Genomic DNA, 21,814 nt, shown 5'->3' with positions numbered 1-21,814 from the left:
AGTACTGTGTGTGTTAGCAATACTGATCCAGGGATGACACTTACACACAGAGACTTGACTGTCTGAGGTCGGGTCGCTACACTGTTGGCCTTAAATTTTATCAGAACATCGAGGTAGTTTATCTAGCCAAGAAAATCGACCATCAAGTACTTATCGTAAGGAAATACGACCATTAGAAATGCGATAAACGGTCAAACATGAAACATCCTAGGAGCTTGAATTTTGTAATTTGAAGGAAAGAACGTACTACAGACTAATAACTTATAGTAGCACCAACGGGCAGTTCAAGTTCAAGTTGTAGCCCTGCAAGAACAGATCCATCCTCTACGACCTCATATAAATAAGATGGCGCCTGTAAAGCGCACAGTGCTACCATGATTTTCAAAATAGGTATAAAAACATAAACAAATGCACACATCCAGTCAACACGCAAGGACGAAGTATAAGCAGCACAACACAAAATAAAACACAACGACCAGCGTGAAATCATCAGTTAACCAAGAAGCACCATAAGAATATAATAATGAAAACAAGGATAATGTAGCAGGTAGTGAGAAAGGGGGAACAAACCTTGACCAATAGACAATGGAGCAGCAGCTTTGGAGGCCGTAGAAACTGTGAAACAAAAACGAAGAAACTGGTCAGAGTAAAAATATATATAGCATATCCCAGCTTGACTGGATACATAGATTACCAAAGAAAAATTACAAACCTTGTCAAGATGCACACCCAGAAATACATAGGAAGCACTGAAAAATAGATCTTTAGTAATCTCTTGCAATACACATCCATAGATTGTGCTAACAATAGAAAAATCAGCGAACTATTAAGTAGAAATAATTTTCTAAATTTCAGAAGAAATGAAAACAGGATAAACATTAGTAATTCTAAGAGAAATGAAAACCTAATTCCTTGTTTTTTAACTTTGGGCATGTGTGGCCATGTGCATGTTTTTCATGCATTCATCAATGCTAAAAGAAAGACAAATCCCATAGTTAGATTCACGTCTGAACATGGGCTCTCTCAGCGATTTCGAATTTCTGACCGTTGGATCTCTCCTTGATGCGATTTGGTCCGTCGGATCTACCCCTGGGATGAGCTGGGCCGTTGGATAAAATTCGGAGTTGGAGCAATGGACAGTAGTTCTGTTTTCTCACCTCGGTATATTAGGCAGCTGTCGCTGACATGTGGGATCCCTCGCTCATGGACTGTGCCTGTCAGTGGCTTGGGTGCGTAGAGGCTCGGTGCAGGTGTCTCACAGTAAAAAACTCGTGCCACCGCCTGTAAATATCAGATCCCGCTAAGGGCATTAGAGGGATTTCTCTTTCTTGCCTTTGCGTGGCGTGCTGTGGGTGGACATTTTAGTGTAGAGGAGAGGAGGGCACCCCATTGGGTGATAACCCTAGCCGCCATCCCCATCCCAGCGCGCCCCCTCCTTCGCAGCCGCCGCCACGTCTCCCGTCGTTGAGCTCGCCTCCGCCGCTGCTCTCCCCTGTCCCTCCCGCACCACCAACCCCGACTCCTCCCCTGTACACGGCGAGCTCGACGAGCAAGGCAGACATTTGGGCGCTGCTGTACGAGGGCCATGCCGAACACGCCCCGGAGCACGACGGCCTCTGCTTCCGCTTCTCATCTGATGGGCACCTCTGCGCGTGTGACGACCTAGGTGCCGCCGCTGTCACCACCGACACAAGTTCAAAGGCGACGGCCGCGCATCGCCATCATCGGGACGAGCGACAAGGCCAAAGGCGACGGAGGCGACGGCCGCGCGTCGCCATCACTGGGAGGAGCGACGCCCGCCGAGACGGCCGTCCATGTCGCCGGTGTCATCAACCTTCAGGTGCTCTTCCTCCCGTCTCAGCTAGGGTTCCTGTCCTTCCTCTCACTTCTTTCTCTCCCTCGCATATCTCTCTCCGTCGTCGTCGTCACCATCCACACGAGGAGCACACAGACGGCTAATCCGTCCAGGTTTGAGGCGGTGTGGTCTCGCATCGCCCCTCTCCCCTTCAAGAACACTGTGCTCTCCCCTCTGTTCACTGTTGGTGGTTCAGATACGGGCCATTGATGCTCATTGGTATTGCCGTGGCCGCGTGGCACGGCGTTGTGCGGAAGATGGGGGGAGGCCGTCGTGGTGGTGGGGCTGGACTTTGCCGCCTGCGACGAGGCGGCCGTCGACGCCGCGGTGGAGGCGGCATGGCATTGCTTTGGCCACGGCGAGCTCAACACCCTGGTTAACTGCTGCTCCTATGAAGGTATGCATACACTACTGATAGATACTGTGATACACTTGCCCAATTTTCTGTGTATACACATGGGCAAGCCCAATTAATCACCAACCTACTCCACTAATTTCAGTCAGCTTACCATCCACTAATTCCAACCATGAAATGTTTGCTTGGCCTTATGAGCAGGGGAAGTGCAAGACTGCCTTAGTGTAACTGAAGATGAGTAGTCACACCTTGGCTGCTAATAAAGGCGATGGCAAAGTGGTTCCGGGATGCGCAGTCCGGCGGTTCCATGGTATGCTTGATCCAGATCATCGGTGCTGAGAGAGGACTCTGCCCAAGGGTTGTGGCATACTGTACGAGTTTAGGCGTTGTTCATCAGCTTGTCAGAGTAAGCCTACCTTCCTGTTACAAAGAGGCATGAATGCTCACAGAAATCATGAATGCCTACATGATCATTGATGTTCTTTGTTGCTGTCATTCTTTGCTGCTGTCAAAGAAAATCTTTGCTGTGAGCACATTTGCTCCATTTATTGAGCACATTTGCAGGGAGTAGAAATCAGTGTTAACTGACAAATCTTCAGTAAATGGTTGTTGTCAAAGATTTCAGCATTTATAAATTTGCATATAAATGTTCAGTAAATGGTTGATGTCAAAGCTTTTATACTCCATTTGGTGAGCACATTTGTTAACATTAAATTAATGTTAGCTGAATTACTGTCAAAGAAATTATTTACTGTTGTCATATTAGTGTTAGCAGTATTGTCATATTGATAGGAGACAGGATCACTGAATTTGACAGTACAAATTATCAAGCTCACTGGAGTATATGCTCTATGTAAACTCTATTTAGAGATTCAGTGATGGGTTGATTTACAAATACTGAAGGTAACATAGAGATTTGGAGTTGAGATAGAATAACCTTGACAACAACTACTGCATATTTAGGGTCCAAAGTATGAATAACTTGGATTTTGGCAGATAGTAACAGAAGTTTTAATTTGATTGTCTTCAACCGATCCATTTAGCAGAAGTTTAACTTTTCTCAACCTTTTCCTTTTAAATGTTTGCCTTCATTTTTAGTGGACTGACCAGATGCATGATTGAAGTGAAAGGAGAAGGGCATTTTCATCAAAGGAACATTTATTGGTCTGTGCATTTTACTTCTTACTTTCTACTCACTCTAACAAAGCTAAGTTACTGATGAAAATTTTGATGCCTTCTAACTTAACATCAGGACATGTTAAATCGCAATTTGTCACTTGCATGTTGCATTAAGTTACATGTCAGAGTTCTCTTGCATATTGCAGTGAGCTGGATACAACTCATGTTTGATTAGTTGAGCTCTCCTCCTTGGCGATTGGCTGAAGGAGGACCAGTCCGTCAAGCTAAGATGGGCCGCATCTGACTCGGCCTGTTGCAGTGGGGTGCCTTGCCTCCTTTGACACTCAACATGAGACAAGGTGATCTGGTGTTGGTTCTTAGGTTTAGAAGGTTTATAAATGATCGGGGTCGTGTCTGTTGGATGATTGTGCCTTGGTGCTATTTCCTGCTGGGTGTATGAATGAAACGTGATTGATCTTTGCCCATTAACCTGTATGACAGTTTAATTCAAGTTAGTACAAGCATATGTTTGTTAATAGAATGTTTTATGTTTTTTACAAGAAGCATTGTACACTGCAACTATTTTGGATGGAATAGTTACTATAAGAGTGGGCTATATGTCACCAACCTTCTAATTGTATATTGTATTATCTGAAGTTTGGTATTGTTTCATAAGCATTTCTTTCAATGTCAGATTACTATGATTCTGACACCCATAGTACATGGCACGAACAGTTATTTCTGTAACAAGGTTTTGATTCATGCTTATGGTCACATTATGAAGTTGTACTCTGCTTCAACTCATGTTTCTACCCTAATTTGTCTGACTGGTTCTTTTTATTTTTGTCGACGAGGTATGTCAAGGCGACGTGGCGGCACTATGGACGACATAAGCATGACCAGATCAGTGGTGAAAATCCCAGGTGTAAATATTCTCTTTATTATGTCTCATTTTGTTGAATGAATAGTTACTTTATATGATGCTGGTAAGGGTTTGAATGAATAGTTACTTTATATGATGCTGGTAAGGGTTTGAATGAATAGTTACTTTATATATATGCATTGCCTGCTATTTGCAAAGTTTGTTGGCTTTGGTCTGCAACTACAACTTGCACAATAGGTGCAATCGGATAAATGATACAACTTGCACAATAGTTACTTGATATGAGCTTATGAAGAAGCTTGAGGAAACACGAAGGTCAATAGGATGCATTTCCGTAGAGCTTGATCGTGCAGATTTTCTTGAATTAAAGCTTACTGATAAAGCTAAGGTTTCTATGGTTGAAAGGGATTATACCAATTTACAGGACCCAAATTGGCAGAAGATTCTGCAACTGTGGAAACCACCAGGTACATGTAGAACGCACAAAACAATACTCCCTCCGTTCCAAAATAGATGACTCAACTTTGTACTAAAGTTAGTATAAAGTTTAATCATCTATTTTGGAACGGAGGGAGTACCTTCTAAGATGAACCAGTACCTTAGGAGTTAGAGAGCACACGTGAAATTACTATCAGTTAGGATTATCAAGTTTATTAGATACACAGCATCAGAATGAGTGAGCGAGTGCATGTAAAATTGCTTTGAACAGTGAGCGAGTCCCGCACCAGTTTTAATGCTGTATAGATTATGTGTACTTATATTTATTGAACTGGATTACTTAATAAAATTTGAAGCCAAATTTAAGATGATTCGATGAAGAAAAATTAGAAAACTTAAACAATGTCATGTCATGTGTTAAGCTTAGATGATGCCTTTCTTACACAAAGGTCTTACAGTGTATTTCTATTAGTCATTCTAATAAACAAGGATACCTTCCTTGCACAGGTAGTTCGGGAGTGATGATCAATCAATTCGAAGAACCACTTGCTTCGGCACTGTTATTGCCCAACTATGTATTATACCACTAGCTACCAAGTCGTTGCAGTGAATTTCTATTCGACCATTCATTTGTAGGAATGTCTTGCTCTGAATATTATGTTGCATCAAAATTGCTGGATGCTCTCAGACCTTGACTGCTTTGTGTAAATATACAGTATATAAAGCATTCTGTGTTAGCCCTGTTTGTGGTTTGCTAATTGTGTTGCTTGCTCAATACTGATCTGACTGCCACTGGCTACTTCTGCTACTCTTTAGCACTGAACTCCCTATTGCTCTTGAACAAACTAAATACTTGTGCTTTATCATGGTCCTATTAATTCTGCTGGCTAAACATGCTAAGTTTGCCCCACAATTACAGTATACCTGGAACAAGTGTTAGGACCCGGTACCGCGCGCCAGGCGGCGCGCTGCAGGTCTAGTATGTACAGATTCTCAGGGGAATCCATCCCTCCATAGGATCCTGGCTTGGACGTTTCAAGGACACGTTTTCTCTCTTAAACCATAGGGTCAAACCTAGGCTAGTCCCTAGCGTACCCACTATTGTCTTTTCTTTACAGTAAACCTACTCCTGTTTTTTTTTCCTGTTGGGCAGACTTTTGGAGGTGTGTCATAGCCCTATTAATATATGATAATAGGAGCCTCTCCTACTAGGCTACTACCTTTAAAGTTTCAAAAAAATGATTATCTTTATCCTTTTTGCTGAATATCTAGAAGCATTCGTCAAAGACAAATGAAACAGATACTAATGTAATTACTCGGATCAGAGAGAATTTCAGTGTAAATACAAATAGAATCCTACCGGTTCTCAATCTTCTGGGGAAAATGATGTTGGCAAGTTACTCTCAACTTCATTATAGTGATGATGTTCTCTACAGGACCTCGATCATCGAGCAAGATCATAACATGCTGATATTGGATTTTTCTTTAGAAAATTCTTTGCGATCCCCACATTCCAATTCCGACGAAACATTCAGGTAATCCCCGACTGGTAAATTTTGAAATGTTGAGATTAGAAATAAAAATAGCAGAGCAAGGCATTAGATTGCAAACATTAACAATGGAAACATCATACAAAATACAACATTTGAAGGTTGGAGGAGGATCTCACCTAGAGCTTAGGCCCTCTGCCCGCCATCTACGCACAGGAGATGCGTCTTGACACCACTCTGAATAAAATGTACGGCAGCAAGCAAAGGAAAGGTCTAGGGAGTAGGACAAGCGGAGATCACGAGCAAGGGATCAGACCTGTCGCAAATTCCTGCACAAAAAGGCAACTTTCTACTCAGTTTCTATGCCCTATGCACTACCCTGTAAACCAGAATGAAAATCACCATATACATTTTCTATGCAGCAACATACACAAGCAAGAGAACACTTTCTGTGCATCCACATATACCCACTAAAACACGAAGAGAATGGTGCTTGTTCCGCTACTGTCTGTATGTGTCCACATAGACTCGTTAGAAAAAACAGAGAATACTAAGAGGCGGCAAGAGTATAGTATCGCTCATGCAGCGAAAAAACCAAGTGGCAGCAAGAAGCTCCTGGTTCAACAATAGGTAGCACTCATTTTTCAAATTCAAAGGGCACTAGTAGAAAAAGGGTCAAATGTGAAGCACATTAGTGCCGGTTTGAATTTGAGCCGGCACTAATGTGTCCATTAGTGCCGGTTCCAACGGCTAGCCGGGCCGCTCTGATTAGTACCGGTTCGTGGCGAACCTTTAGCACCGGTTCGTGCCACGAACCGATATTAATGAGAGTGGTGGCAGGATGTTGTCAGCCTGGGGCCCCTCCAGCACCTTTAGTACCGGTTCGTGTCACGAACCGGTACTAAAGGTCATCCTACATAAACCCTTCGTCCACCCGAGCTCGCTCTGTTCTTCCCCTTTCCCCTCCCTCTCTGTTCTTCCCCTCTTCCTCTCGAGCTCATCACACATTTTGCCCAAAATTTGTCAAGATTTGAAGGTCCCCATCGATTCAAATGATCACAAAGGTTAGCAACTTTGTCCTTTCATCTCTCATTGCTAGATTAGCTCTTGCAATGCTTTATATAGTGTTTAATTTGTGAGTTTAGTAATTTGGGAGGAATTATATGTGCTAGTATTTGATTTATATGCAATTTGAGGTTAAAAATAACACTTAGTTTGCATATGTAGGTGTGGTTTACTTAGTGCCTTCTAAATCTTCGCCGTAACCACTGTCGATCGCCCGCACCGTCCCGTCGCCGGCACCACCTTGTGGTGAGCCTCTTGTTCATGAAATTTTATATAAAAATTGATGTTTGTGTGATTTGGATATATAGTTACTCGTATAATTATCTTACCCGTATGTTGTTTGTTATACATAGTGCCATGGTTTTGATATCCGTCCCCGTCGGCCCTCGTCCTTGTTATGATTCGGATGTGGTATATATATTTTCTTTTAAAACTAGTTGCATTTCGTGTTTATGACAAATTATGCCCATCAAGTTTACATAGATATTTTTTCTAGGAGGTATGTGAACCGGAAATTCCAACCGACCCTATTGTCGAGAGGTTAAATTTAGTTGAAAGAGAAAACGAGTACTTGAAAGAAAAATTGAAAAGAATTGAGGGGGAGAAGATGGAATTGGAGTTGCATGTTGCCGATGTCGTCGATGATCACAAGATCAAGATGGAGAAAATGCACTTGAAGATTAGAAAGATTAGAAAATATGCCATCGATAGTGAGGCTTGGTATCATTATGCTGTTGGATCAATTATTACCTTAGTTGCGATCTTGATTGCATTTGTTGTTGCATTTAAATGCTTTAGCTAGAGAGTCATTTGTTTGTTGCATTTAAGTGTTGTATGAACTTTATGTATGAACTTGTATTAATTTGGTGTTTTTGGTGCTGTGTATTGAAGATGAGCCGACAATGGATGTACGATGATCGATGCTCTCCCGAGTTCATTAATGGCGTCAAATTTTTCTGCTTGCGGCTGAGGCAAACAAGCGGGCGGATGGTTTTATGCCTTGTCCATGTGCTGTCTGTAAGAATGGTCAAAATTACTCTAAGTCAAGAACCATTCACGTCCACCTGTTTAAGTCCGGTTTCGTGCCCCACTATAATGTTTGGACCAAGCACAGAGAAAGAGGGGTTATGATAGAAGACAATGAAGAAGAAGAGGACGACGACAGCTATCCGAGCCATGGGTTCTCTGAATACGATGATACAACAATGGGGGAAGAAGCTGAGCCGGTAATGCAGGAAGAAGCTGAGCCGGCAATGCGGGAAGAAGCTGAAGAAGAGGCATCATATGAGCCCGTTGATGATCTAGGTCGGGCCATTGCCGATGCAAAGAGAAATTGCGCAAGTGATTTGGAGAAGAAGAAGTTGCAGCGCATGTTAAAGGATCACAAAAAAATGTTGTATCCGAATTGCGTAGGTGACAAGAAAAAGCTGGGCACCACACTGGAATTGCTGCAATGGAAGGCAGAGAATGGTGTATCTGACAAGGGATTTGGAAAGTTGCTGGTAATGATAAAGAATATGCTTCCAAAGGACAACAAATTGCCCGAGAGTACGTACGAAGCAAAGAAGGCTGTCTGCCCTCTAGGGTTAGAGGTGCAGAAGATACATGCATGCCCTAATGATTGCATCCTCTACCGCGGTGAGTACGAGGATTTGAACGCTTGCCCGGTATGCGGTGCGTTGCGCTATAAGATCAGCCGCGATGACCCTGGTGATGTCGAGGGCGAGCGCCCCATGAAGAAGATTCCTGCCAAGGTGATGTGGTATGCTCCTATAATACCACGGTTGAAACGTTTGTTCCAAAACAAAGAGCATGCCAAGGCGATGCGATGGCACAGAGAAGACCGTAAGAAAGACGGAAAGTTGAGAGTACCCGCTGACGGGTCGCAGTGAAGAAGAATCGAAAGAAAGTATGGGAAGGAGTTTGCAGATGACGCAAGGAACGTATGGTTTGGTCTAAGCGCAGATGGCATTAATCCTTTTGGGGAGCAGAGCAGCAACCATAGCACCTGGCCTGTGACTCTATGTTTGTATAGCCTTCCTCCTTGGTTGTGCATAAAGCGGAAGTTCATTATGATGCCAGTGCTCATCCAAGGCCCTAAGCAACCCGGCAACGACATTGATGTGTACCTAAGGCCATTAGTTGAAGAACTCTTACAACTGTGGAATGGAACAGGTGTACATGCGTGGGATGAGCACATGGGGGAAGAATTTTACCTAAAGGCATTGCTGTTCGTGACCATCAATGATTGGCCTGCTCTCAGTAACCTTTCAGGACAGACAAACAAGGGATACCGCGCATGCACGCACTGTTTGGACGATACCGACAGTATATATTTGGCTAATTGTAAGAAGAATGTGTACCTGGGACATCGTCGATTTCTTCCGAGCAGGCATCCCGTAAGAAAGAAAGGCAAGCATTTCAAAGGTGAGGCGGATCACCGGACGAAGCCTCGCCACCATATTGGTGCTGATGTACATGATATGGTCAAGGATTTTAAGGTGGTCTTTGGAAAGGGTCCTGGTGGACAACCTGTTCCGAATGACGCTGACGGACGCGCACCCATGTGGAAGAAGAAATCTATATTTTGGGACCTGCCCTATTGAAAAGACCTAGAGGTCCGCTCCGCAATCGACGTGATGCACGTGACAAAGAATTTTGTGTGACCCTGCTTGGCTTCTTGGGCGTGTATGGGAAGACAAAAGATACACCTGAGGCACGGGAGGACCAGCAACGTATGCACGGAAAAGACGGCATACATCAGGGTCATGCAAGCTACGCTCTTACCAAAGAAGAGAAGGAAATCTTCTTTGAATGCCTGCTCAGTATTAAGGTACCATCTGGCTTCTCGTCGAATATAAAGGGAATAATGAACATGGCAGAGAAAAAGTTCCAGAACCTAAAGTCTCATGACTGCCACGTGATTATGACGCAACTGCTTCCGGTTTCATTGAGGGGGCTTCTACCGGAAAACGTTTGATTAGCCATTGTGAAGCTATGTGCATTTCTCAATGCAATCTCTCAGAAGGTAATCGATCCAGAAATCATACCAAGGTTAGAGAATGATTTGGTGCAATGTCTTGTCAGTTTCGAGTTGGTGTTCCCACCATCCTTCTTCAACATCACGACACACGTCCTAGTTCACCTATGCGAAGAGATTAACATTTTGGGTCCTGTATTTCTACACAATATGTTCCCCTTTGAGAGGTTCATGGGAGTGTTAAAGAAATATGTTCATAACCGTGCTAGGCCAGAAGGAAGCATCTCCAAGGGCCATGAAAATGAGGAGGTCATTGAGTTTTGTATTGACTTTATTCCTGACCTTAAGCCGATTGGTGTTCCTGAATCGCGGCATAAGGGCAGACTGGATGGAAAAGGCATGCTAGGAGGGGAACAAATAATATGTATGGATGGACATTCTCTCACTGAAGCACACTACACAGTTCTACAGAATTCCGCCTTGGTGGCTCCGTATATGGATGAACACAAGAATTTGCTACGCTCCAAACACCTTGAGCGGTCTGATGACTGGATTACACGTGAACAAACCAGGAGTTTCGCCAGCTGGTTGCAGACACGTACCATGCATGACGCCTCTATTGAAGATGACCTGTACTTGCTGTCCCAGTTACCATCTTCGAATATAATGACTTTCAAAGGGTACGAGATAAATGGTAATACATTTTACATGATCGCCCAAGATAAGAAGAGCACCAACCAAAACAGTGGTGTCCGCTTTGATGCAGAAACCAAGACGGGAAAGGAAACATATTATGGTTATATACAGGACATATGGGAACTTGACTATCGACGTGGTTTGAAGGTCCCTTTGTTTCGGTGCAAATGGGTCAATATGACACGAGGCGGGGTAACGGAAGACCCGCGGTATGGAATGACAACAGTGGATCTCAACAATCTTGGGTATGCAGACGAACCATTCGTCCTAGACAATGATGTGGCACATGTTTTCTATGTGAAGGACATGTCTACCAAGCCGAGAAAAATAAAAGATAAGGAAGCGAATGCATCGTACGATGATCCAAAGCGGCACATAGTTCTTTCTGGGAAGAGAAACATCATGGGAGTGGATGACAAGACAGACATGTCAGAAGATTATGAAAAGTTTGATGAAATTGCTCCATTCATAGTGAATATTGACCCGAGCGTCCCGTTAAATGATGAAGATTTTCCATGGTTACGGCGCAAAGGGACACACGCGAAGAAAAAGTTTCACACCCAAAGATCTGGGATGTGATCAGCTTCACTATCATCACTTTCTTCTGAGTTTCACACCCAGGAGGGAATCTCTGTAATAGTTAGGGTAGTTATGTGTTGGCATTTGAAACGCGAAGAAATTTTATGTGCAAACAAATTCTTTCATGCCTTTACTGATTTTTAAAGTTAAGTTATTCACAAACTAGTGATTCACACTAATTTCAAATAATTCAAAATTTAAACTATTCAAATTTGAAAACTACGGGCACTAACAGAAAGTTTGTAATTTTTTGTACCTAAAGCAAAAATATTCACAAAGAAACTCTAAATACACAAAAAACAACTCAAAAATAAATAAAGCAAAAAAATAAATAAAAAAAGCCCGCCTACTGGGCCAGAGCGGCCTGCATACGACTAGAAACCCAACCTGTTGTTGGGCCAGGATGCAGGCCCGCAAAGGCCTAGTAGGCCCACAGGGCAGCACAGAACATGTAGGCCCAGTAGGCCTGCTTTGGAGAGGAGCTCAAGAGAGCTACCGCACGGGGGGTTATAAACCAGTGCGGACGCCCCTCGGCTAGCGAGGTGGGACTAAACTTGCCGCACCGCACCTGCGCCAGCGCACCCCCTTTAGTACCGGGTCGTGGCACCAACCGGTACTAAAGGGGGGGCCTTTAGTACCGGTTGGAGCCACCACCTGGTACTAAAGGGGGTGCGCTTCCCGCCGCTTGGCCTGGCCAAAACAGGCCTTTAGTACCGGTTCATGGCTCCAACCAGTACTAAAGGTCCATCCTATATAACTAAACACTTCAAAAATTTCAGTTTCTCATCTGCTTCTTCTCCTCTGCCCCGTTGTCCGCCGCCCCCGTCTCCATATCCCTCGTCGCCGCCCCGTCCCCGCCGTCGCCGCCCCGTCGTCCCCGTCCCCGTCGTCCCCGTCGTCACCGCCGCCCCGTCCCGGCCCGTCCCGCGTCGTCCCCGTCCCCGTCGTCGCCGCCCCGTCCCTGTCCCCGTCGTCGCCGCCCCACCCCTGTCCCCGTCGTCGCCATCCCCGTCGTCGCCGCCCGTCGCCGTCCCCGTCATCGCCCCCCGTCGCCTCTCGCCTCGCCGGTGAGCACACACACATACACTTAATTTGTTTTTCTGTTTTTTAGTTATATGTATTTTTTTCTTCTGTTTTTTTAGTTATAGAAATATTTATAGAAATGTTAGAAATTTTTCTATTTTTTATATAGAAATAGTTATAAAAAAGTTAGAAATTTTTCTTTTTTTAGTTATAGAAATATTAGAAATGTTATACAAATGTTAGTTATATAGAAATGTTATAATTTTTCTCTGTTTTTTAGTTATAGAAATATTAGAAATGTTATAGAAATGTTAGTTATATAGCATTGTTAGAAATGTTATAGAAATGTTAGAAATTTTAGTTATCAAAATCCTATCATTAAAAAAATGTTACTTTTTGCGGGCATATAGCTAGTATTTGTTCTCGACGATGCCCGACCCACATCCTCGCCGTCGACCCTTCCGCGACGACGTCCGGCTGACCCATGTCCGGGATTGGGCTCCGCCGGGCTGGCACTGGGAGGTGCTGCCTGGAGGGGTGCGCCGCTTGATGAGGAACCCGGCATCGGGTCCCATCGTCGACCCTGATCTCCTTTGGTGGCGTTCGCGTGGGCCAGTTTCGGTGCGGAGGGAGCCGGCCCCCCCCGGAGGTGGTACGTTGTTGTGTCAGGGAGGAGGACGAGCACGTCCATCGCTACATGGTTGCGATAGAGGGCGGCAGGTTCTCCAATACCTGGCAGGTTCTTCAGGGATCTCACTTCAGCTATGATCCTGTGAGGGTTCCTTCTCTTTGGGTGTCCACCGCCCGCGCCGCAGGAACCGCGAGTGTCCTAGACTCTTCTGTAGTATTCGAACTTTATTAGCTACCTAGCTAGTGATGTATTTGATATATAATATTCGAGATTATATATTATTCGAGACGATGTATTCGAGATTATATCTATTATTCGAGATGATGTATTCGAGATTATATCTATTATTCGAGATGATGTATTCAAGATTATATCTATTATTCGAGACGATGTAATTTGAATACTAAATTGTTTTATATTTCTTTTGGATTAGTTAAATAAAAGCTATGGCGGACAATACCGGCAGAGAGGGAGAACAGGCCCTGTTCGATATGATACGCCATCCTCGCGGGCCAGATGATGATCAAAATGAAGAAGATTATGACGGCTCCGAATTTCTAAACAACACCGGGGAGGGTGATATGATATTCGATCGCGACGACCGAATTGTTGAAGTCATGAACTATGCTTATGATGATGACGAAGAAAATGTTGATCTTGAAACAACAAAGACCGGCGAGGTATATATATTTATATAAGCAGGCATCTGGTGATCATCACATGTTTTAAATGACTTGAAGATATATTAACGAATCGATCTTTCTTCTTTCAGCCATCCGGATCAAGCAAATCTTCAGGCAACAGGACGAAACGAGGCCCGAACAAAAAGTTGAAGGAGGGCGTAAAGTACAATATTGAGGCCATCAAACCTAATGGCGAACCATTAGCGCCTAAGAAGATTGCGGACAAGTTCATTCGTCAGTGCGGAGTTCTTGTGAAGGACCAACTCCCGATTTCCCTTCAAGAATGGAGAGAGCCAGCAAAGCCACGTCCAGATCTTACTTTTGTCGACGACAGACAAAAAGGTCTGCTTTGGGATACTCTCATGGAACATTTCACCCTACCATCTCATTTCACAGATGCGGATGTGCAGAAAGTCAAGGACGCTGCTCTTAGGAAGATGGCGGTTGCATTCAAGAACCACAAGAATCGTGAATGGGACAAGTACGTCAAGGGAGGAAGGAAGACTCCAGTATTCGAGGGTACACTAGAGAAGCAAAGTGCTCATTGGGACGATTTCATGAAATTCAAGGATTCGGAATTAGCTAAGGAACGGTCGAGAATAAACAAGAAGAATGCCGAAAAAAGGATAAGTTCCATAAGCTGGGGCCAGGTGGCTACGCGGTGGCAATGCCTAAGTGGGATAAGTCTGAGAAAGAGATGGAGGATGCAGGTGTCACTCCGGTTACTAGGAGCTGGCCCCCCAGGTGCAGGACTTGGTTCTATGCGCATGGGGGGGGGGAGTTGGACCCGAAGACAGGCAAAGTTTCGATGAAGGCATGTCTGAACGGAGCCGACGATAAGATACTTGTTGCAATAGAAGAGGCTCGATTGGGGGTGTTCCAGCCCAACAGAGAGAACGACGAGCTTATGCGTGCCCTGGGAAATCCTGAACACCCGGGAAGAACACAAGGCAAGGGCGCTATTCCGTGGTATGAGGGGTTTTCGGACTAGAACACCGACTACAGAACCCGTGCGAGAAAGAAGATTGCGGAGGAGAAGAAGAGGAAGATGGAGGAGGAGCAGAGGAAGCTGGACTATGAACGCCTTCAAGGCCTAGAAGCAAGGCACGCGGACTTGGCAGTCAAATTCCAGCGGCAGCAGGAGCAGATCGACTCACTTAGCCAGCAAAGGGGGTCTCAGCAGCTGCAGCAGCTAGCGGATGATCCCGTATTGGATAGTACCGCCCCATCCATGCCGAGAAGCAGCGTGGGTTCCGCCCCGGGAGACGCAATGCTAGATAGATACCCCATGGATGACATCATGGAGAACACTAACTGCGAGCTACACTTCAAAATGAAGAACATATCCATGAAGGTGGCGGACGTCGTTGCTTTTACAATCCCCCCGAGGCAACCTTCCATTGCAACCCAATTCCAGCGGGCTATGCTCATGTCTTGGTTGATGAGGTGGTGGACCCATATTCGAGGCTACAGCTTGACATTCCTGGAGGTGACGATGAGCACACATTGGGAGAGGCCATACATCATGTCATCCTATGGAGAAAGGATTGCATCGTCTTTCGAAAGCCACCGACACCACGTCACCCGATTGCTCGTCGAAGTCCGCCGCCGAGTCAGAAGACTCCCGCTCCTCCAAGTCCACCAACGCGTGAGGCCACTCCTCCTCCTCCAAGTCCGACAAAGTGTCAGGCCATTCCTCCTCCAAGTCCGACACAACGTCAGACGTCCACTCCTCCTCCAAGTCCAGCACAACTTCAGGCCACTCCTCCTCCAAGTCTGGCACAGCTTCAGGCCACTCCTCCTTGTCCAACTCAGCCACGTCAGCCGTCTTCGCCGCCTCAGCAATCGCAGAAGAGACACGCCGCAACTATGGTGCGTAGGGGTACGAGTCGAGGTATTACAAGAAGTACAGGCGGAGGCAAGCGATATAAATATGGTCCAAGCCTCACTCCTCTTCCTCAGAGGGCTTACGACAGGACCGAGGAGCAAACCAATGCCATAGTGCGGGCAGAATTGGACGCCCATTTTGGACCGAAACCGGCAACGCCGCCAAGGGAGAAAGTGCCTGAGGAAAAGATTGACCACTTCATTCGTATGGCTGCACCACCAGCTCCCAAGCCTGTTGACACAGACTATGAGCGCCACATCAGGAAGTTAAATCGAGCACGTCTACAGAAAGAGGCGAGCTTGAGCTCGAGCAAATCAGCTGGCAAAAAATATGGTAAAACCATTCCCCAGCTGGGAGAACAGGCGGCGCAATCAACCCCCCCGCTTGTTGTGCCAACAACACATAAGAGTACACACGCCCAATATTATTGTGGGCAAACCGTTAACGTTCCCCAGCTAGGCGATGTGGTAATAACCGAGGAGCATATAATGCAGGCTGAAATCCTCAAGATCACTGTTGGACAACTCCTCGAGATCGAGCCCATGCCGACGCTTAGAGAGGAGGAAATAAAACGGAAATATGTCCGGGGCCAACCTTTGGTCAAGCCAGACGAGGTCAAGAAGCTCCCAACGAGAATGTATGAATTGCATCAATGGTACATGGACATTACCAAGATTTCCAATCGGGAGTCCCTCGTGGTGGAAGTCAAGAAGGATCATTACTACCATCAGAAAGCTGTGGCCGTTGAGTATAATGAACTGTTTCAGTTATACAATCAAGACGCACTCGACAAATCTATCGTTAGTTGCTATTGTTTGTAAGTGATTTCTTTCTGTAATTTAAGTCTCAAGCTAGCTGTAGTGATCCTTTTGATCAATCATTACCTGTAATTATCCTCACTATATTCTTTTCTGTGGTATTATGCAGGATGAAGATGTATGAAATGAAAAAAGGTGGACGCTATGGCATTGGGTTCATTGACCCAAACACCGATAATGAATACACATGGAAAATAGATGCATATCATGAAAAAAGTGTAGAGGACAGCATGCTAGAGTTCTTGAAGCGCCTCAATAGCAATGAAGATATACTACTTCCTCACAACTTCCAATGAGTCACGCTGTCTTGTACTACAAATTCTCTATTTTTGCCTACTAGCTAGCTACATATGTTTTTGCTTACATATGCCCGCTTAATTAAGACATGCAAACATGTGTGCTTGCAGATTTCACTGGATCTTGTGTATCATTAAAGTTGATGCCGAAACAGTTGAAGTACTGGACTCACTACTTAAAAAACAAAGTGACTACACCATCTTGTTTGGGATAGTCAATAGGTAATTTCAATCATTATTAACTATATATGTCGGCCTATTTAGTTCGTCATTTCCTGATATGAACTATTTAATAACCCATTTATTCATCTTGTTTGTCGGCGGGCAGGGCTTGGGCAAGGTTCATCAGCGTCACTCGAGGCCAATGGAAACAAAGACTGAAATGGTTTCGACCCAAGGTAAGTAATTAAGTAGTACTATCTAGCTAGCTAGCTGCCATCTCTTTAATTATCATGCTTGATTAATTATTATTTGATCAAATTCCATTCTCATAAAGGCCCTGAAGCAGGCGCCGGGGACTGATTTGTGTGCATACTGCGTCTGCGAGAACATTCGCATGATGGTGTCCGAAAGGAGCAGATCTCGAAGACAGGAATGGGTACGTTTGTCAGAACAATATTCACAATTTTTACACCATCATCGATATCTAGTCACACAACTAATACACATGCATATTGATCTCCTTCTTAACAGTTCACGGAGGTGCGGGAGAAGCTCCTACCAACGGAGCGCATAGAAGCACTTCAAGAGGAAATAGCGGGATTTTTGCTCGACCAGGTCATAAATCCGAACAGAGAATACTATTACCCGCTACCGCCCCCATGAACCACTTCCAATTGTCATCGTGCTCCGAAGGCACCAATTAGGCTAATGCCACTGGCTCGGAAGGCAACATTGTAGGAGAAATTGTATATAGCTAGCTAATTGTATATATATATACATGTGTGTATGTGTGAATTAATATGGTGGTTTGTGAGACATTTGATGATATATATGATCGGTTCTACTAGAAATTCTATTTATATATATGCATAACATGTACAATGTGTAGTATCGTAAAATACCAGCAAACGAAAAAGAATTTAATGGAAAACACAAAATTAAATGAAAAAGAAATCATAAACCCAACCCCCCAACCTTTTAATACCGGTTGGTGTCACCAACCGGTACTAAAGGGCTCCCTGCCCCCGGAGCTAGCTCGTGCCACGTGGTTGCCCTTTAGCACCGGTTCGTGCTGAACCGGTACTAAACGGGGGGGGGGGGCTTTAGTGCCCACACTTTAGTTCCGGTTACCGAAACGGCACTAAAGGGCCTTACGAACCGGTGCTATTGCCCGGTTCTGCACTAGTGGGGCTACATATAGAAATGCGCACACACCAAAATCTACACCCCATGTATTACAAACACTATAAATGGCGCAGATCTAAAATAGCTTATCTAGAGAAATAAAAATCTAACCTTATGCTCTCCAGCTGACACATGCATGCTATGTCGCAGAAGACGAAAAAATGGTACTTATATAGATATTACAGTCACTTGACAAAGAACAAGGGCCATGTCAATAAATAATAAATTCAATCTCCACTGATTACAAAATAAACAATGCAACTACACATAGACCAATTCATCATCTGTTCAAACATAAAAACAACAATATCAGCAGGGCCGTATATGAGCATGTGCAACAGGAGCGACCGAACAGGGCCCCTAGCATTAGAGGGCCCTTTTGTTAATCAAGGTGTTAATTGAAGCATTAGGTACTAGAGTAAAGAGCTTTTAGAAATATTTTACACCAAGCCACCTCACGCATCTCTTTAATCACGACCCATCAGTTCCTCTCTCAGCTCTCTCTCCATCTCACGGCTCTTCCAAAATAGCATAGTACAACTAAAACAAGCAGATTAGATGCATGCTATCTACGGGTCCTTTAAAGTTCTGCTTCCAACTAGTGTAACTTTTTGTGAACAACTACACTGGTTGGCAAAAACATTATTGTTTTTCTTTCAGACATATGGCATAATTTTGATTTGCACTGGGCCTCCGATTTCCCCAGTACGGCCCTGAATATCAGGAAGGTTGCCACTCTGTGGAAAGAGTGGGTAACACAACATTGTTAATGCTTTGAAACGCTTCATCATATCTCTGAAATAGCTTGGAAGATATGTATCGAGTCAATGAAACTATCATATTTGCACCTTGTCAACAATCAATTTCGATGGCAAAAATGAAGCACCTCTAGAAGATCTTGTAAGATATCTAGCTCCTGGCCAATGAACTTTGGGATCATAGGGAGCCCATCAGTATCTACGTCTTACTAACTCCATTTAACCTACAACAAAATACACCAATATATAAGCAACTGCAGCCAACAGGAAACGAAACCTCGGCTGTAGCAGAGAAAGGATTGCAAACAAGTACCTACTGGTATTGTCCTTGACATGGCTTGTTGGGCTCAGCGACAATGATTGAGCCATTGCCATGACCATACTTTACTATCTCCACCTCCCTAGAATTTGTGTTCGAGAGGGTAGCATCTTCAAATTCTCACCCTCCTAGCACCATCATATATCTGTTTTGGCTCTTCCAAAGCTCCACAGCCTGCCATGGGTGAGAGATCTGTGAGCAAATAGCAGGGTGGTTTGAGGTGTGAGGAAGAGATATGGATATGAGATTTACCTTGTGGGGGAGAGAAACAACCGGGGACGGCCACCCAGGAGCATCCCTCGATGCGCTTCATGTCATCCATGGCTGATGCATCGTCAAGCAAGGGTTTTGGTACCTTCCAGTGATGCTGCTGATGGTGTGCCAGCGGCCATCATCGAAGCTGTTGCGACCTCGGACGGCGTCCATCGGCTTCTCGTCTCCTCGCCGGCCTCCTCCTCCCCCTTGTCATCGGCATCTTCCGCTTCCTTGCAGCCCCACCCCATCGTGAAGACCCCGCCACCTCTGCTCTCCCACGGTGACAAGATGCGCCCGAATTGGCCCTCTTTGGTGGTCATCCCTAGTAGAGAGCGGAGCACACCGAGAGTTGGAGAGGTGGACCGGAGGAGCAGGAAGCAAGCTCTCGCTGTGCACGGTGAAACGACGGCGGATCCGTGGTGGCGAGGCGGGAGGAAAGGCGGCGACGAGCATGGGCATGGAAGGGAGAGGGAGGGGCGCGACGGCTGTGGGATGGAGGAGAGAAGAGTGAGGCAGCCGTGAGAGGGAAGAGTGAGGCTGGCGGAGTGGCGGCTGCGAATTGGGGGCTAGGGCTTCGTTGTCAGGTCACGGTATCTGAAGATTATTCTTCAGTTAACTGTGCCAATTCCGGCACATACCGATTCAGTCAATCCAACGGTCCAAGAGACGCCTCAAGTTTTTTTTTGTCGTGAACCGTTAGATTTACTTTCCGTTACTGTTACTATTCATGTTCCGCTGTGTACCACGAGGCATCCACCTACTTAACAGCCGGGTTGTGGCTGAGCTGGGCATTGAATCTTCCAGAATTCCTCTCAGGGATAAACCCTAAACTTATACATCACAACCGATAGTAATATAATTCCCAAATCGGGGTCTCTTTCCTCGCAATTCTCTGAAATTCGTCCACACAAATCTCTACTCTGATCCCGTAGAACAACTAGGTCCTAACAAATTGGTAATCAGAGCAGTGGTTCCTCAGTAGCTTCCGATCGGATCAAAAAATTTCCAAGAGCGACAAGAACACCCACCCAATTCCCTCCCTGTGTTCGTGGTGATGGCAGGCGGCGATTGACGTGAGGAGCAAACCAATGCCATAGTGCCGGTAGAATTGGACGCCCATTTTGGACCGAAACCGGCAACGCCGCCAAGGGAGAAAGTGCCTGAGGAAAAGATTGACCACTTCATTCGTATGGCTGCACCACCAGCTCCCAAGCCTGTTGACACAGACTATGAGCGCCACATCAGGAAGTTAAATCGAGCACGTCTACAGAAAGAGGCGAGCTCGAGCTCGAGCAAATCAGCTGGCAAAAAATGTGGTAAAACCATTCCCCAGCTGGGAGAACAGGCGGCGCAATCAATCCCCCCGCTTGTTGTGCCAACAACACATAAGAGTACACGCGCCCAATATTATTGTGGGCAAACCGTTAACGTTCCCCAGCTGGGCGATGTGGTAATAACCGAGGAGCATATAATGCAGGCTGAAATCCTCAAGATCACTGTTGGACAACTCCTCGAGATCGAGCCCATGCCGACGCTTAGAGAGGAGGAAATAAAACAGAAATATGTCCGGGGCCAACCTTTGGTCAAGCCAGACGAGGTCAAGAAGCTCCCAACGAGAATGTATGAATTGCATCAATGGTACATGGACATTACCAAGATTTCCAATCGAGAGACCCTCATGGTGGAAGTCAAGAAGGATCATTACTACCATCAGAAAGCTATGGCCGTTGAGTATAATGAACTGTTTCAGTTATACAATCAAGACGCACTCGACAAATCTATCGTCAGTTACTATTGTCTGTAAGTGATTTCTTTCTGTAATTTAAGTCTCAAGCTAGCTGTAGTGATCCTTTTGATCAATCATTACCTGTAATTATCCTCACTATATTCTTTTCTGTGGTATTATGCAGGATGAAGATGTATGAAATGAAAAAAGGTGGACGCTATGGCATTGGGTTCATTGACCCAAACACCGTTAATGAATACACATGGAAAATAGATGCATATCATGAAAAAAGTGTAGAGGACAGCATGCTAGAGTTCTTGAAGCGCCTCAATAGCAATGAAGATATACTACTTCCTTACAACTTTCAGTGAGTCACACTGTCTTGTACTACAAATTCTCTGTTTTTGCCTACTAGCTAGCTACATATGTTTTTGCTTACGTATGCCCGCTTAATTAAGACATGCAAACGTGTGTGCATGCAAATTTCACTTGATCTTGTGTATCATTAAAGTTGACGCTGGAACAGTTGAAGTACTGGACTCACTACTTAAAAAACAAAGTGACTACACCATCTTGTTTGGGATAGTCAACAGGTAATTTCAATCATTAT

General features: G+C 45.0%; 1 long non-coding RNA gene across 7 annotated transcripts; it reads left to right on the top strand.

The window, feature by feature from the left end:
* The first annotated feature begins 1,356 nt into the window (after positions 1 to 1,356).
* Positions 1,357 to 5,391, top strand: LOC123128725 (uncharacterized). Of its 7 annotated transcripts, XR_006463401.1 has the most exons (4): positions 1,363 to 2,252; positions 2,412 to 2,616; positions 3,309 to 3,374; positions 3,536 to 5,391. It is a non-coding gene; the product is annotated as an uncharacterized lncRNA (long non-coding RNA). The 7 variants fall into 7 exon arrangements; XR_006463403.1 differs by having other exon boundaries at positions 1,357 to 2,252; positions 2,412 to 3,374; XR_006463405.1 differs by having other exon boundaries at positions 1,357 to 2,252; positions 2,412 to 3,688; positions 4,194 to 5,391.
* The last annotated feature ends 16,423 nt before the right edge of the window (positions 5,392 to 21,814 follow it).

Source organism: Triticum aestivum, chromosome 6A (assembly GCF_018294505.1).
Source record: "Triticum aestivum cultivar Chinese Spring chromosome 6A, IWGSC CS RefSeq v2.1, whole genome shotgun sequence".
Classification (NCBI taxonomy): domain Eukaryota; kingdom Viridiplantae; phylum Streptophyta; class Magnoliopsida; order Poales; family Poaceae; genus Triticum; species Triticum aestivum.
Note: the sequence above shows the minus strand (reverse complement) of the source record. Positions and strands in the feature narration are given on the sequence as shown.